This window comes from Haemaphysalis longicornis, unplaced genomic scaffold, assembly GCF_048455015.1.
Source record: "Haemaphysalis longicornis isolate Haplotype H1 unplaced genomic scaffold, Haemaphysalis longicornis Haplotype H1 scaffold_10, whole genome shotgun sequence".
In the NCBI taxonomy this organism is placed as follows: domain Eukaryota; kingdom Metazoa; phylum Arthropoda; class Arachnida; order Ixodida; family Ixodidae; genus Haemaphysalis; species Haemaphysalis longicornis.
In genome coordinates this window covers 19,512,438-19,527,644 of record NW_027526204.1, presented here as the reverse complement: position 1 = coordinate 19,527,644, position 15,207 = coordinate 19,512,438, and the positions used below count along the sequence as shown (strand labels likewise).

The following is a 15,207-nucleotide window of genomic DNA, read 5'->3' as shown; positions in this document are numbered from 1 at the left end:
TTAGAAATCTTATCTCGGTTAAACTTTCGGGCTTTTGTTCGGGATATGGCGGAGGCCGTCTTAGACTCGTAGTTGCTTAAAAGGTTCAACTCTCTTTTGCTTAGTCCCTGACTAAGTAGTTCCTCTTTCTTTCGGAGAGAATGGGCCGTAGTTTCGTAGTGATTGAGGATTATTTCAGTTAATTGTAAAGATGCTTTATCGAGTACCTGTTTCCACTTATTCATGTTGGACGGGGAGAGTTCGGAATCCTAAGACCCCTGGGAGCGACCGCGGCAGTCAAGTACTGTGCAAGAGCGGAAACGTGCAATTCGGAACGTACGCGCTTTTCGGTGATTTTTCTTAGCTTTAAAAACTGTCTTGAAACGGGGAAGGAGCCAGTATATATATATATATATATATATATATATATATATATATATATATATATATATATATATATATATATATATATATATATATATATATATATATATATATATATATATAAGGTTAGTAGAGGCACACAAACGACAAAGACGCAGAGAAAAGAAACACGTTTTCTGACGTTTCAGGGAGAGGACTCCCTTTCTTCAGAGTACCACGTCTTTCTACTTCTTTCTCGTTTGTCTACCTCTACTAGCCTTATTTTTTTCGCGCTCTGTGTGGGTTTTTATCTTTTCAGACTATATATCTATATATATATATATATATATATATATATATTTATTTATTAATATGTATATCGTAGAGCGAACCGACGACCGGGTAACAAACTTTATTGATGTTTCGGTTTGGGACAAGCCCTTCTGACGAAGGCTTGTCCGAAGCCGAACCGTCAATAAAGATTGTTTGTTACCCGTTCGTCTGTTCGCTGTACGGTATTTTTACAGGGCCCATTGCATCATCTTCTGACCTGTATATATATATATATATATATATACTCTGGAAACATAGAAACTCAGACACAACGCCAAACGTTCATTTACCTTATCCTTGAACACAGCAATATTCAGTTTGATGGTGTCAATTACGTGCAAGTCAGCGGAACGTTAAGGGGAACCAAAATCGGGCCCAACTACGCGAATATCTTTACGGGATGACTAGAATCAAACTTTCTCGCAACCCAAAATTTGAAGCCACTGTACGACAAAAAGAATACAGATGATATATTCATGATATGGCAGCACGGTGAAATGAAACTTCTTACGTTTATTGAGGCTTTCAACCTTGCGCATCCTATTATATCCCCCTCGCATTCCTACTCTACCCACAGCGTAAATTTCCTGAATGCTACTGTCACAGTTTCTCAGGACAGACTTCAGACTAATCTCTATAGGAAACCTACGGACACGAGCCAGTATTTGCACTTCCACAGCAGCCATCTCAGGCCCTGCAAGACTGCAATACCTTGTAGCCAATCTCACCGTTTTAGGCTTATCTGTACAAGCCAGGCGGAATTCGATTCAAACTGCAGAAAACCCAAAACCGCGCTCTTGAATCAAAAATACCCAGAGAAGGTGATCGATCACGCGATTACACGAACTAACCAGTTCAATCGCCCCGACATTTTCCGTAAAAAAGCTCCAAAACCCAATCCGCAAACAAACCTCCTTTTGACCCATTCGGCCTCCTCTCCAAAAGTTGCATCCATACTAAGGAAACATCACAATATCCTTGTTCAAAGCGAACGCCTTAAAAGAATATTTTCCGAACTGCCACGCGTTGTTTATAGAAGCAGCAAAAATTTGGGTGACCTTCTCAAGAAACCCAGCATCAGCCGAAAACAGACTACTGGTTGCATGCCCTGTAAGAAACCACGGTGTATTGTATGCCCACAAATGACCACCACACAGCGCGCAGCCAGGACAGCTGCAAACTATTATTTAAGGTAAAACAGAACTTTAACTGTGATTCCGCCAACGTCGTAGACCTGCTGGAATGCACCCTTTGCGGCAAACAATACATCGGCCAGATCGAAACACCCTTTCATTTGAGGTATACCAATCACCACTCTAATGCAAAAACCATCCCTTCTTTGCCTCTATCAAAGCATGTTAACACTCTTGGTCATTCTATTCAACAACCAAAGGTCACAATTCTTGAATCTAGTTTTAAAGCGCATCATGATCACAAGGTTTGTGAGTTACACATCATCTATAAGTTTAAGTCAGCGTCGTTTGGCATGAATGAAAGTTATGGGAAATTGACGTGGTTTTTCACCGACTAAAATTTCAACTGCATTTCTCAGGCTAGTGCTATGGCTGTTCATTTCTTTCCCTCGATATTATTCTCCCATTAGTTTCGTGCTAGCACCACGTTTTTTAGCACAATGGCTTCACTAAACGAAATGTTAGAAGCAAGTCGGGACATTGTGTTCTGTGTAGGAGGCTGCGGCACCATTGTTAGCTTTGACACCCTTACCTTGTAATCAATTTGTGCACGCGCGCGTGTGTGATTGCTTTCCTCTCCCATTTATTTTTTCTTTTGCTGTTTTCTAATATTCGTTGCTGACCGCCTCGGCGTTCTTTGAACTGGTACCATGCGCCGGCCAGGTGGATACCGCCCGGTGCCGCATCATACGCGTGCAGCTGCCTTCGGTTTTCTTTCTTTTCGTGACTTGTTTGACCGGGTCTTTTTTTCTGGTCTTTGTATATCAATGCACACTTATTTCCTGTCGAAACTGCGTGTTCTACTGCTTTTGGGCGCGACCCTTTCCTCCCATCAATAGAAGTCAAGTGCCTTATGTTTCAATCACTTGACCCTGATTCTTAAAACGGGTGTGTATGGGCAGGTGTTCGCCCTTTGTGTGCGTAGGCATATCTTCTCTGGACCTTCTTCCTTCCGCGTGACTGATTGTTTTGCCGATGTCAAACACGTGCATGGGCATATCTTGTTTTGACCCCTCTTCCACCCCTGTTGCCACGGGGGAGGAGAATTACCTTGTTAATTTTTTTCTCGTGGTTTCTTTTCCTGTTTGGCTCTTTTTTCTCATATTCATAGAGCGCGGCTGAGGGTTTTTGTTATCCTTTTTATAAATTTTCTTTTTGATTTATTTTTCCCTCCCTCTTCCACTTCTCTCATTTTTTTGCTGCCCACCAACTATGATCCCATTGTACAAACTCTCCCTTCTATTGCCCTGTCCTCGCCCTTGCTACATTTTATGTATATATAACCCTGAAACAACTTATTCTGTACTTGAAGAAAGGAAGTCCTCTTCCTGAAACGTCAGTAAACTCATTTTATAAACGGGGGCTTACTATGCAAAGATTACTTGTGGCTGGCGCGTGCATTCCTAACCAGCCGAGTCCTGTACTCAGCTCCATACCTCCACCTGCGCAAGTTTGACGAGGATGTACTCCAGGTCTGTCTTCGCAAAATCTAAAATCGCGCTGTCGACCTTCCGGTACACACCTCCAACCAGCGCCTTCTATGCCTGAAAATGGTGAACACATTCAAGGAGCTGCGTGAGGCGCACTTGACGAATCGATACACTAGACTCTCTAGGACGCCTTCGGGTTGCCGCGTCCTTGCCCGACTACACGTCCATCACTTAATATATACGGAAACGCGCGTACAGGTTCCTGAAGTCTGGAGATACGCCCTGCATGTGCGTCCTCTTCCTGCCAACATGACACGAGATGACCACAGTGGCCGATGCGTCGCGCGGGCAGAAGCACTGGCTCGCCACTATGGTCATAAAAACAGTCTTTTAGGTAGACGACTCCGGCCCACACCACGGGGGTTGGTACACGGCCGCAGTCGTACACCTATGGTAAATCGTCAGCTGTGTTATCTCCCACCGCCTGAGCCAGGAGTGTGTCGTATCAACTGGGCGTCATGTGTCTTTCCCCGCCCTTTCCTTTCCTTCACTGTGCCTATATACTCTGTTCTCGGACAAATAAGCGGTTCAATCCCCAGCGCCGGTCTCGTCTGTCGTCCCCACACCGTGTGTATACCGACTATGCAACAGTGGCGGCGAGCAAGAAAGAAACCCGTGCAGTAAAAGAAGAAGACGGCGGAGAACACCACGGAACAGACTTTCAGGAACCGGTGGCAATGATAACGTCAGCCATGGCCCACCACCAGCTTCCACAGTATGACGGCGAGCGGGACAATTGGAACGCGTACGTCATCAAGGCAGAAGCTTATTTCGAGGCAACGGGGACTTTGACTTTGACTTTGACTTCATCTGGGAAGTGGCAGTTAGAGCCACCAATTCACAGGACTTTTCCTTGGTGTGGCGGTGACATGCCAATGCTGACAGACACGGGTTCGCCTGTCTGCGTTGTGCCCCGCGAAATTTATGAAAAAAACCAGGAGATCTGGCTGCCATTGCAACCTTCCGCTGTCAAGCTTTCGTGTTATCTCGGCAAACTCCCCGTCCTAGGACGATTGGACATGGCGGTAGCCTACAAGGGTGATGTTGTAGAATGCTCCTTGGTAGTTCTGAATTGCCCCGGTCCTAGTCTATGCGGGCGTGACCTAATTTTTCAGCTGAGCAGTGTGGGGTCACCTGTTCTCAACTTGTCTGCGGATACCGGATCGCCAACCAGTCTCCCGGTCGTAGGCGACATCGTCAACGAGTCTCAAGACGTCTTCAGCGCGGAACTCGGCTGCATCAGCGGTCCCCCTGTGCACCTTCAACTCAGAGCAGGAGCTACACCCAAGTTCTGTAAGGCGCGATCTATTCCTTTCGCTCTTCGTGATAAGGTTTCTCAAGAACTTGACAGACTGGTAGCACTTGGGGTGTTATCACCCCTTTCGCATGCGGAGTGGGCTACGCCCATTGTGCCAGTCTTAAAGAAAGATGGCACAGTTCGGATTTGCGTCGATTTCAAGCTTACGTTATATCCTGTCTGCGAACTGGAGACTGAACCCAATGTCTGCGGATACCGGATCGCCAACCAGTCTCCCGGCCGGAGACGACACCGTCAACGAGTCTCAAGACGTCTTCAGCACGGAACTCGGCTGCATCAGCGGTCCCCCTGTGCACCTTCAACTCAGGACAGGAGCTACACCCAAGTTCTGTAAGGCGCGAACCATTCCTTTCGCTCTGCGTGATAAGGTTTCTCAAGAACTTGACAGACTGGTAGCACTTGGGGTGTTATCACCCCTTTCGCATGCGGAGTGGGCTACGCCCATTGTGCCCGTCTTAAAGAAAGATGGCACAGTTCGGATTTGCGTCGATTTCGAGATTAAGTTAAATCCTGTCTGCGAACTGGAGACTGAACCCAATGCCGGTGATCGACGACATGTTTGCGCGCCTGAACAGCGAAGAGTATTTCAGCACTCTCGACTTGCGTCACGCTTATAACCAAGTGCCGCTTGATGAAGAATCGCATCGAGGGCTATTTTGCTTCAAGAGGCTTTCTTTTGGCATAGCGTCTGCCCCAGCCATCTTCCAACGCAAAATCGAAACAGTCCTGCAAGGGCTACCAGGCGTACAAGCTTACCTCGATGATGTGTTGGTTGCGGAGCGGTACTGAAACAGTGAGGCCCGGCGAGTGGTATTGCAGCGTCTCCGTGAGCACGGTGTAAAACTCTGGCTAGAGAAAGGCAAATTTAGTCACTCGTCCGTCACGTACTTAGGGCATCAAATTGACAAGGAAGGCCTACACCCTACCGAGAAACATGTGGAAGCAATTGCCAAGGCTGCTACCCCAAGAAACGTGCAGGAACTACGCTCGTGTTCGGACATGCTGTCGTATTAGTCCAAGTTCCTGCCGAATATGTCATCTTTGCTTGCACCTTTGTACGAGTTGCTTGGCAAAATTGCGCGTTGGGTCTGGGGAAAAGCTCAACACTCCGCCTTTGCCGACGCAAAGCAGTGTCTACTTGCGGAAGGGGTGCTCGTTCACTACGACCCCGCAAAACCATTCAAACTGGAGTGCGACGCTCCTCCATATGGCATTGGTACCGTGCTGTTTCAAACGGATGGAAAAATGAACCGACCCATATGCTGACAAATGCTTAGCGGAATTACCCCCAGTTAGAACGTGAGGCTTTGGCCTTCGTTTGGGGGGTGTCAAAATTTCGTGACTATCTTTTAAACAGAGAATTTACCTTGGTCACAGATCACCAGCCTCTCCTAGCCCTGCTGAAAGCAGACAAGCCGATGCCAGTGTTGGCCACAGCTCGAATACAGCGCTGGGCGCTCTACCTCGGCGGCTGTCGCTACAAGCTTCAGTATTCGCCCGGTAAGCTATTACTAAACGCCGACACCCTCTGCCGGCTACCGCTGCAGACTCCAGAACCTCCGGCGAAAAACGAACCCCCATAGTATGTTTACGCTCTAGCAAGTTCCGATGACGGTACTGTGTCTGTCGAAGACCTCAAACAGCTAACTGCGCGCGACCCTTTACTAGCGAAGGTCGTGGAGTACACGAAGCATGGCTGGCCGAAACATGTGAAGAACACGGAGTTGTTGGTGCCATTCTCAGACCACCGGTTGTAACTATCCGTGGCTCATGGGTTGCTATACTGGGGTCATCGAGTTGTTGATCCCACTCAAGCACGATAACGCGTGCTACACATGTCGCATGAGACGCATCAAGGATCATCGGCCATGAAGTCTGTCGCCAGATCGGCATTCTTGTGGGCGGGGCTAGATCGAGAGATGGAACACCTGTCGGTATCATGCGATAACTGCGTTCGAAACCTACCTATCCCAGCCTCTGCTCAACCAATAAGTTGGCCGGTGGTTAAAGAAAAGGGGTCGAGGCTGCACGTCGATTTCGCAGGGCCAGTCGCAAGCAGCATGATACTGGTGGTCGTGGATGCTGGCACTAAGTGTATTGAAGCCGTGAGGCAGGCAAGCACGTCGTCCACCATTGTCAGCTTACGCAGCATCTTTGCCAGATTCGGTGTTCCACCCACACTAGTAAAGGACAACGGCACGCAGTGCAAAAGTGAAGAATTTGCCACCTTTACGAAGAACAATAACATCGCACACCTTCGTACGGCTGTGTATCGAGCTGAACGATCTGTTCGGACGATTAAGGAAGCCCTAAAGAAGATAACTGAAGGCACATTAGAAGATAAATTAGCTAAAGTTCTTTTGAACTACATGAGAACGCCGTGTCACGTGGGAAAATTCCCTTCCGAGCTTCTATTCGGCTATCTGATCCGCTCTCGCTTGGACTGGTGTTTCCAACGTTTTCCAGGGTCAACCCAGGAGACAGATGAGTGGACACTGCCGCCTGGCACAGCAGTGTACGCCCGCAACTACGGCCAGGGGGAGACATGAACACCAGGGAAGTGCGGTCCACTACAGGGTCAAGCATGAAGACCATAAAAACGCCGGCTGGGGTGGTTCGACATCACATAGACCAAGTGTGTTCCAGGCCAAGCCGGGCTTCAGCGCGGAGCGGCGTTCACCCGGACCAAGACGATGAGACCCCTTCTGCTGCAGCTGCGCCCAAACCGTCCGACAACGAAGGCGATTTGAACCAGCAGCCTGCAGACCAGGTGGCACCTGCACAATCGTCGCCGCCTATCCAGAAAACGCAGAAACCTCCAGAAGTTTCGTGACGCTCAACTAGGGAGAGAAAGCCTGTACAGAGTCTTCAATACTAAGGGAAGAGAAGTGTTGTATATCGTGAGCTGTGTTATCTCCCGCCACCTGAGCCAGGCATGTGCCGTATCAACTGGGCGCCATGTGTCTTCCCCCGCCCTTTCCTACTTCCAACACCCTCTCCCTTCACTACGCCTAAATATATGGTTATCAGACCAATAAAAGGTTCAGTCTCCATCGCCGGTCTCGTCTGTCGTCCCCGCACCGTTTCTGTGCCGACAAATGCAACAACACCAAAACACTGCTGTGAACAAACTCACTTCACGTGCACACATTACACACGCAGAGGAGATTGCCTTCGCGTGAGCCACCGCAGATCAGGACTCCCGGGTGATAATCACCGACCCAAGGGTGCCGGCCTGAATATCGAACAGGGGTGTATTCCATACTTAGTGCAAAACACTCACAATCTGGGTGCCCCCGCGGGCCTTGAGGGTAACGAGGCGGCTTACAGCGCTGCCCGCGCCCTCACTCTGCGGGAACCATCCTCATCCCCTACCGATCCGGACCAAGAACCAAATCCCGCTTGCCAAACCAAAGGAGGTAACACAGTTTTATCAATCGGACCATTTCGTCTATCCCAAGCCCTGTAGTGGCCTTACGAAGGCAGAGGAGCGCATCCTCCTTCGCCTTTATAGCAAAACTCTCTTGTACCCAGCAATCTAAAACACTTCGACCCCGCTTGCATGGGAAAATGCCCACACTGTGAGGAAGATTCTTCTGACAATTTTCACATGGTGTGGGCGTGCCAAAAAACACCATACCTACCCCCTCCACTTAACCCTTCCCGGGAGGACTGGGAGGCAGCCCTGCTCGGCTGCTCTCACCCGAGTGCCCAAACGGCCGTGGTCGGGTGAGCCGGGGCCGCGGCTGACGCCATTGCGCTCCCGTAAGAAGAACACACCTAGTGTCGGTACCGGGCGGCGTCTTAAGGACCAGTCCCAGTCCCCACCCTCCATGTAAAAACTTCTCAAAATAAATGTTTTGCTGTCAGTCAGTCAGTCAGTCAGTCAGTCAGTCCCCTGCGTGGTACCCGTAGTCTCGGTGTCGGAGGTTACAGTGCCCCGCACCCACCTGCTGCTTGGCCGTTGTACGAGCTCGAGCGAGCTGGCGGGCCTCCTCTGCACGCTGAAGGTATCCTTGGACCTCGGCGTTCAGGTAGTGGTCTTCTAAATGCGAAAGCATGTCGTCAAGCACCGTAGTCGTCCGTCTTCCGTAGACAAGCTCGAACGGTGTCATCTGCCGTTGTTTCCCGCATCTCTGTATTGTACGCAAACGTGACATATGGGAGGACTTAGTCCCAAGTCTTATGTTGGATGTCGACATGCATATGCAGCATATCCACAATGGTTATGTTCAGACGTTCCGTAAGTTCATTCGTTTGTGGGTCGTACGCCGTCGTTCTTTCGTGATCCTTGTGGTGGTAGCATGAGATTCCTTGCATAAGCTCCGCAGTAAACGCCGTTCCGCGGTCCATATATAGGACTTAAGGGGCTCCATGTCACAGAACAACTTGGTTTAGGAAGAACTTCGTGACTTCATGTGCAGTCCCCTAGGAAGAGCGGCGGTCTCTGCGTAGCACGCCATGTAGTCTGTCGCTACGACAATTCACTTGCTCTCGAATCGTGGAGAAGGCAACAGGCATAGAATGTCCATTTTAATCTGTTGGAAGGGCCTCGATGGAACGCCGATCGGCTGCAGAAGTCCGGCGGATCTTGTCGGCGGCATTTTTCGTCGCTGCTGCCATGGCAGCTGCGCTCGTACTGGCCCTTCCAACAGATCTGTTGTAAGGCGGGGCCCGTAGTACTTCGCCTTGATTTTTCCCATACTGCGTGTTAAACCGAGATGTCCGCTAAGACGAGTCGTCGTGGCACGCTTCCAAAATTTAGTCACAAAGGTTTGCCGGGATCACAAGATGGTAACTTGTTCTCGTGCAAGGGTTGAACTTTTTCTTCACAATGACTGAGTTTTTGAGGCTGAATGCAGGTAAGTTGCGTTTGAAGGCCCTTGGGACGCTTACGTTGCATCCTTTTAAATAGTCGATTATTACGCATAAGTCCTGCTTGGAACGCTTGTGGGCGGCTAGGTCGCTTTCCGTGACGACTCTGAATGTGCCGTCTTCGTAAAAACCTTGTGGTGGTGGGTCGACGGGAACGCAAGTCAGGCAGTCGGCGTCGTAGTACTTCCTGCCGGATTGATAGACTATTGGAACGTCGAATTCTTGCAGGCGCGAGCTCTATTAACTGAGACGGCAGGAGAGGTCCTTCTTCGCTTTAGCCGATGAAAAGGGTCCTCTCGTCCCGCCTGGTCGTCCCGCCTGGGTCCTCTCCTATGAGGACTGGATCAGGCCGCGTGATCAACACCAAGCTACGTTGGCTGCGTTGTGGCACTTCGTTTGCGAGGCAGCCATGGCCGGACATTATTAACCCCCTCCCTTAAGCCTGCGGCCTCGAGCCATCCAAATAAAAACATTTGTCTGTCTGTCTGTCTGTCACAACCTTGAACTGTGTTCCATACACGTATGGGCAAAATTTTGAAATGTCCCATGTAATAGCCAGGCACTGTTTCTCGGACGTTCAGTAGTTTTATCTTCCTTTGTCAGACCACGGCTCGCATAGGCGATTACTTTTTCGCAACCGCTTTGCTTTTGGACGAGGACGGGCCCCAAGCCTATATCACATTGCACTTTCGGGGTTTTAATCGAAATGAGCGACCACAGTAGGGCTTTGGAGGCGTTGTTGCAGCTCGCACAATGCTTCCTCTTGGGCGCTTTCCCAGCTGAAAGGGGTGCTATCTTTCGTCAAGCGCGTGAGTGCATCTGCAATGTGTCCGAAGTTTGCGACGAAGCGTCGGTAGTATGCGCATAGTCGAGAAATCTTCGCACGCCCTTCTTGCCTATCGGGTATGTCGTGGGTGTGAGGGTATGTTGTGAATCACGGTATTAGGCATATCCTTGCGTCGCTGGAGGCTTTCCCGTTTTTCGCCGTTGAGCAACTTCACCTCCACAATATACTGCCTTTAGTTTCCCTTACGTAGGTTGGGGGATCTCCCACGCGTGAAGTCTGCGTTGCTTCGACGGCTTTAGGGTCGGTATGTGTAGGGCGACGGTTGATGAAGAAAGAAGCCAGAAGCCGTCGTAAAGATAGAGTAACTGTATTTACATTAGACTGAATCCCAGCTTAACATGATCATGACGTCCTAACGTTCATCGCCTTCCTCGTCTTCTTTCTGTCCATAGAGTCCCCGAATCATGTGCTCTGCTTCATCTCGCTTACGTTGCTACGTGAGACCCAATAGAAATGCATTATCCACCCAGCCCCACCGAAAAAAAAATTGTTACGAAGCTCCGGGAATTTTACGTACAGCCTTTGCCCCAAATTCTACTGTCCCGGTACACCTACAGCACTGCATACCGAGGTCGCCTTGTGGAGAAACGAGTTCTGTGTCACACCTAGTGCACCATTCTTGAGCTTTCTTCAGTCGCTTGTGCTGGCTCCAACCTGGATTCTTTTCCTTGAGATCACTTCTTACTGTCAGATGTAGGTCATCTGTCTCACTAAGCGATGTACGCCCTTTTCTATTCTTCTCACTACTTTTCATCGGCCTCCCCTCCCTGAAACGTGCACAACTTAGTTCAACTTCGACTTCAGCGGCTTGATCTTGTGGTGGGCGTTTAGGCTGGAAGCTGGTGGACTCAGCTTTCGAAGAATGCGTACGTTCCCTCTGGTAATTTCTCAGAAGTTTGACATGCTTTGACTGGGGCTGTATGACCGTGGCTGATCTCTCCGGGTACTGCTCTCTGTAAGACTTTTTCCTGCTTGTGTGATAAGCCAGACGACGTTTTTGCGAGGTTGATTCATTGTCGTCACCTTTCCAGTCTTCGTAAGCCCCAGACGTTCCTGTACTTTCAAGGGCACGGAACGGTTCAAAATCTTCGTCCACCTTATCGAACTTGGGCCTCACTCGCAACACGGCGACATTCGCTGTGATATCTGATGAACTGGCTACAGATAAGGGCCTCTGAAACATTCAACCGAAGACCGACTTCAATGCAACCAGGCCGTTGTTTCTTGGGTGACGACGTACCTCTCCTGTCATAACCTTCCAAAAGTGGTCGGCTCCGAGTAGAAGGCTGATTTTAGGTACAGCGGCCATGCCGGGCTGAAGACGTTTGTCCGCGATAGGTTCTCCACCAGTTCCGATATAAGTAACAAAGCCACTGTCAGTGGGTACTTGAAAAATATCCTTGCAGATGAAGCAAATTTCAATTGCGTGTACAGGGAACACAGCGTCGCTGTACTGGCTCCGCACAAAGACTCGCACTAGACGACATTCCCTTTTTAATGATTTATCCTCGCCAAACGCATAAAGGTGCAAGCTTGTCTTCCCAAGCTCTCGCAGAGGTAGGATACATGCGAGATCTTCGCGTATGAATGAGCGCTGACTGCCTCCATCCACTAGGCCGCGGACATAGGCAAATTGCTTATTCCCTTGAATCCATAACCTGCACGTCGGCAGCAGCACTTCCATGCCGAGAGACGGGCGAGTGCGGCAGTGCAGGTTTATGGCGTCCATCTTCCGCAATCTGTCGGCTCCGCTGCGCTGCCAACCAAAATCGCACACCGAAAAGACATGTCAGCCGGAACAGTCTGCGCACTCGACATTACGCCGACATTCCCTTGAAAAATGCCCTCTCATGGTACAACGAAAGCATCGTCGGTCCTTTGCCAACTACTTTATTCTATCCTTGTATCCGATGCTTTCATGACATGCTTCTGTAAAATGCCTATCGGAATGACAGAATAGACAACGGAACTCATTCGAGGAGCTGAAAATTAGAACAGCTGCATTCGGAAGCATGCGCAGATTTTCCTATCCTTAAACTGACTCGCTGTCAGCTTGGTTTTCTCTAATGCCGATCATATTCCTTTTTCTACTCTGTACTTCAATCTTGAGGTGGGACAAGAGCCTTTCAAGCTCACCGTCAAAGGACGCCGCTGACGCAGTTGCTTCACCGACGAAGGACTCTCCGTCCCTCAGGCTTGACCGGTGCAAACAGTGCGCTATCTGGCGGTGATAAGCAACTACGATGTCTGATGGCAAGGCCCTCAGTAGCACATCAGTCATCATGCTAGAGTACGTGGAAGAAGAAATCTTCAGAGCCGCAAGTCCACGCACATGCCACTGCACGTGATCGCCGTAGTCCGCCGTAGTCCACCGACATCCTTCGATGACTCCACCGAAGGAAGCGATCGAAGATGCGCCAAATGCCCCTGCACAATGCTTCACAATGCGTCGGGTGTCACCGAAGCGCCCCGAAAGAATTTCTAGGGCGGCTGGATATTAGTCTTCTGTCCGTTGCAGACCGGCAATGGATGCCGCAGCTTGCCCACCCAGCAGTGACCGAAGGTGCTGAAACTTCTCTCCGTTGTTCAGGCTGGGGTTCTCGTGTACGGCAGACTTAAACTGTGTCCAAAAGCTCAGCCACTGGCAAAACTCGCCGTTGAATCTTTGGAGCTGCAGCGTCGGGAGCTTCACGGAGCTTCCATGGCGGTGACACTTCTCACTCTGAGGATCCACCACAGAGGCTGGGGTTGTCGATCTCGGCAGGTTTTGACCAGTCCGGAGGGATCTCTCCTTTGCCTTTAACTAGCCCAGCATGCCCTTGGCGGCGTGTTCGTGTGTCAGCTCGGCAACGCACTCTGCAGCGAACTCTTCTTCCCGTATGGCTCCCTCCAGCTCGACGTTCAGCTTGCCCAGTTCGTCATTGTTGGACTGCAACCTTTCTATGAGCGCATCCAAAGTCACCAAATCAGCCGTATCCAAGAGAGATTTCGCTTCATTGATCAGCCGTGTGTTCTGTAGGCCACGAGTCGTTCTCTTCATTTTCAGCTTCTCCATGCTGCGGACTTTACCGAAGCCTCGTTCGCTTTGTTCACGTCAATACCGCTTTCACTGTTCTTGGCCTCTGATCCGTCAGCTTGATGGATCTAACTCCGTTCTCGGGTTTACAGGCACCAGATGATGAAGAAAGAAGCCAGAAGCCGTCATAAAGATAGAATAACTGTTTTACATTAGACTGAATTGCAGCCTAACATGATCATGGCGTCCTAACGTTCATTGTCTTCCTCGTCTTCTTTCTGTCCATAGAGTCCCCGAATCATGTCCTCTTCTTCTTCTCTCTTACGTCGCTACGTGAGACCCAATAAAAATGCAATAACGGTAAACGGATGAAGCCTGCTGGACCTCGGCTGGTGTTAGACAGGTATTCTTCGATGTCAATAGCACGCTGGCCGAGTAGGGGACGTGGTGCGTCGACGGAGAACCCTCGCAAACCGAGCCTCTTGTAGGGCCAGCGACGGTAGATGTGGTCGGCCTCTCCGCAGTGGTAGCGAAGCGGACGATAATAGAGGGGTAACCATACGTCCGTCTTCCTCGGAGTCTGGTGTTGAACTACAGGGGGTCGGGCGGGCTATAGTGGACGGCGGTACAGCGGGGCTTTCTAACGACGAGTTGGAGCTGACCGAGGTCGACGAACAGCTTCGGAATAGCCCATACCTTGTGGCTCACGGGGTGCTTCCGACGGCGTAGAAGTTCCCAGTGCGTGTTAAACTTCCTCTCTGATTGTATAGGTGAGGAAGGGGCCTTGGGGGCTGCATCGTCGTGGGGAAACATTTCCGCAACTCCTCCCTGACTACGGCACGGATGGTGTCGCACAGTGTACCAGAGCTAATAGCCCCAGCTCCGCTCGCCTTCAAAACCAGCGCATGGACTGGACGGTCGCAATGCCTCGTTCGAATATCGAGCGTCTTCTCCATCGCGGCAGCCTCAGACGCGACTTCACACAGTCTTGGTGGGGTCACTAACAAGTTACGCGAAGCGCTTTTGCTTTACCGCTCTCATCAGAAACAATACCGTATTTTCCTCCGTCTTTCTTGGTCTGCACGGCGAAAAAGTCGCTTCATCTACTCGACGAAGATCATGACCTTCGTTTGGGGTGCTGCGTTCGAGTTTCAAGCAAAGCGCAGCTCGTTCGTTTTCCGCCACGGTAGTAAAGATATTAAGAAACTCGCTTTTGAATTTAGTCCAGTTGGACAAAGAGTTCCCATGGTTCTCGAACCAAGTATGAGCTACGCACAAGACCTGTATTCTAGAGGTCGTAGGTTCGGATCCCACCTGGAGGGCATTTTGTCACCACTTTCTTTATAACTCAAAAACATTCATCTGTTTCTATGACCTACCGCATTCCCCCCTTTGCTTTCCGAGGTTTTCTTGGCTGCCTACCTTTATTCTGTGTTCATTTACCGAGCCCCTGATTTCCCATTTCTGATTCGCTATATATATGTATACATATATATATACAAATATATATATATATATATATATATATATATATATATATATATATATATATATATAAGGTAAGTACAGACAGAGACATACGTGACAGACATTACAAATGAAAATTAAAGTTTACTGACGTTTCAGGAAGAGGACTTCCTTTCTTCAGAGTACAGAATAAGTTGGTTTCAGGGTTATATATGTACAAAAAATTCATCAAGGGCGAGGGAAGGTTAAGAGAAGGGAGAGTATTTACAATGGGATCATGGTTGGTGGGAAGAAAAAAAAATGAGAGAAGTGGAAGAGGGAGATGA

The 15,207-nt window shown here is 49.5% G+C and overlaps 1 protein-coding gene and 1 pseudogene across 1 annotated transcript in view; both read left to right on the top strand.

The window, feature by feature from the left end:
• Positions 1-15,207, top strand: part of LOC144157638 (lithocholate 6-beta-hydroxylase-like) — a 121,484-nt gene that overhangs the window by 50,167 nt on the left and 56,110 nt on the right. The window lies entirely within an intron of this gene.
• Positions 4,859-7,554, top strand: LOC144157637 (uncharacterized; annotated as a pseudogene).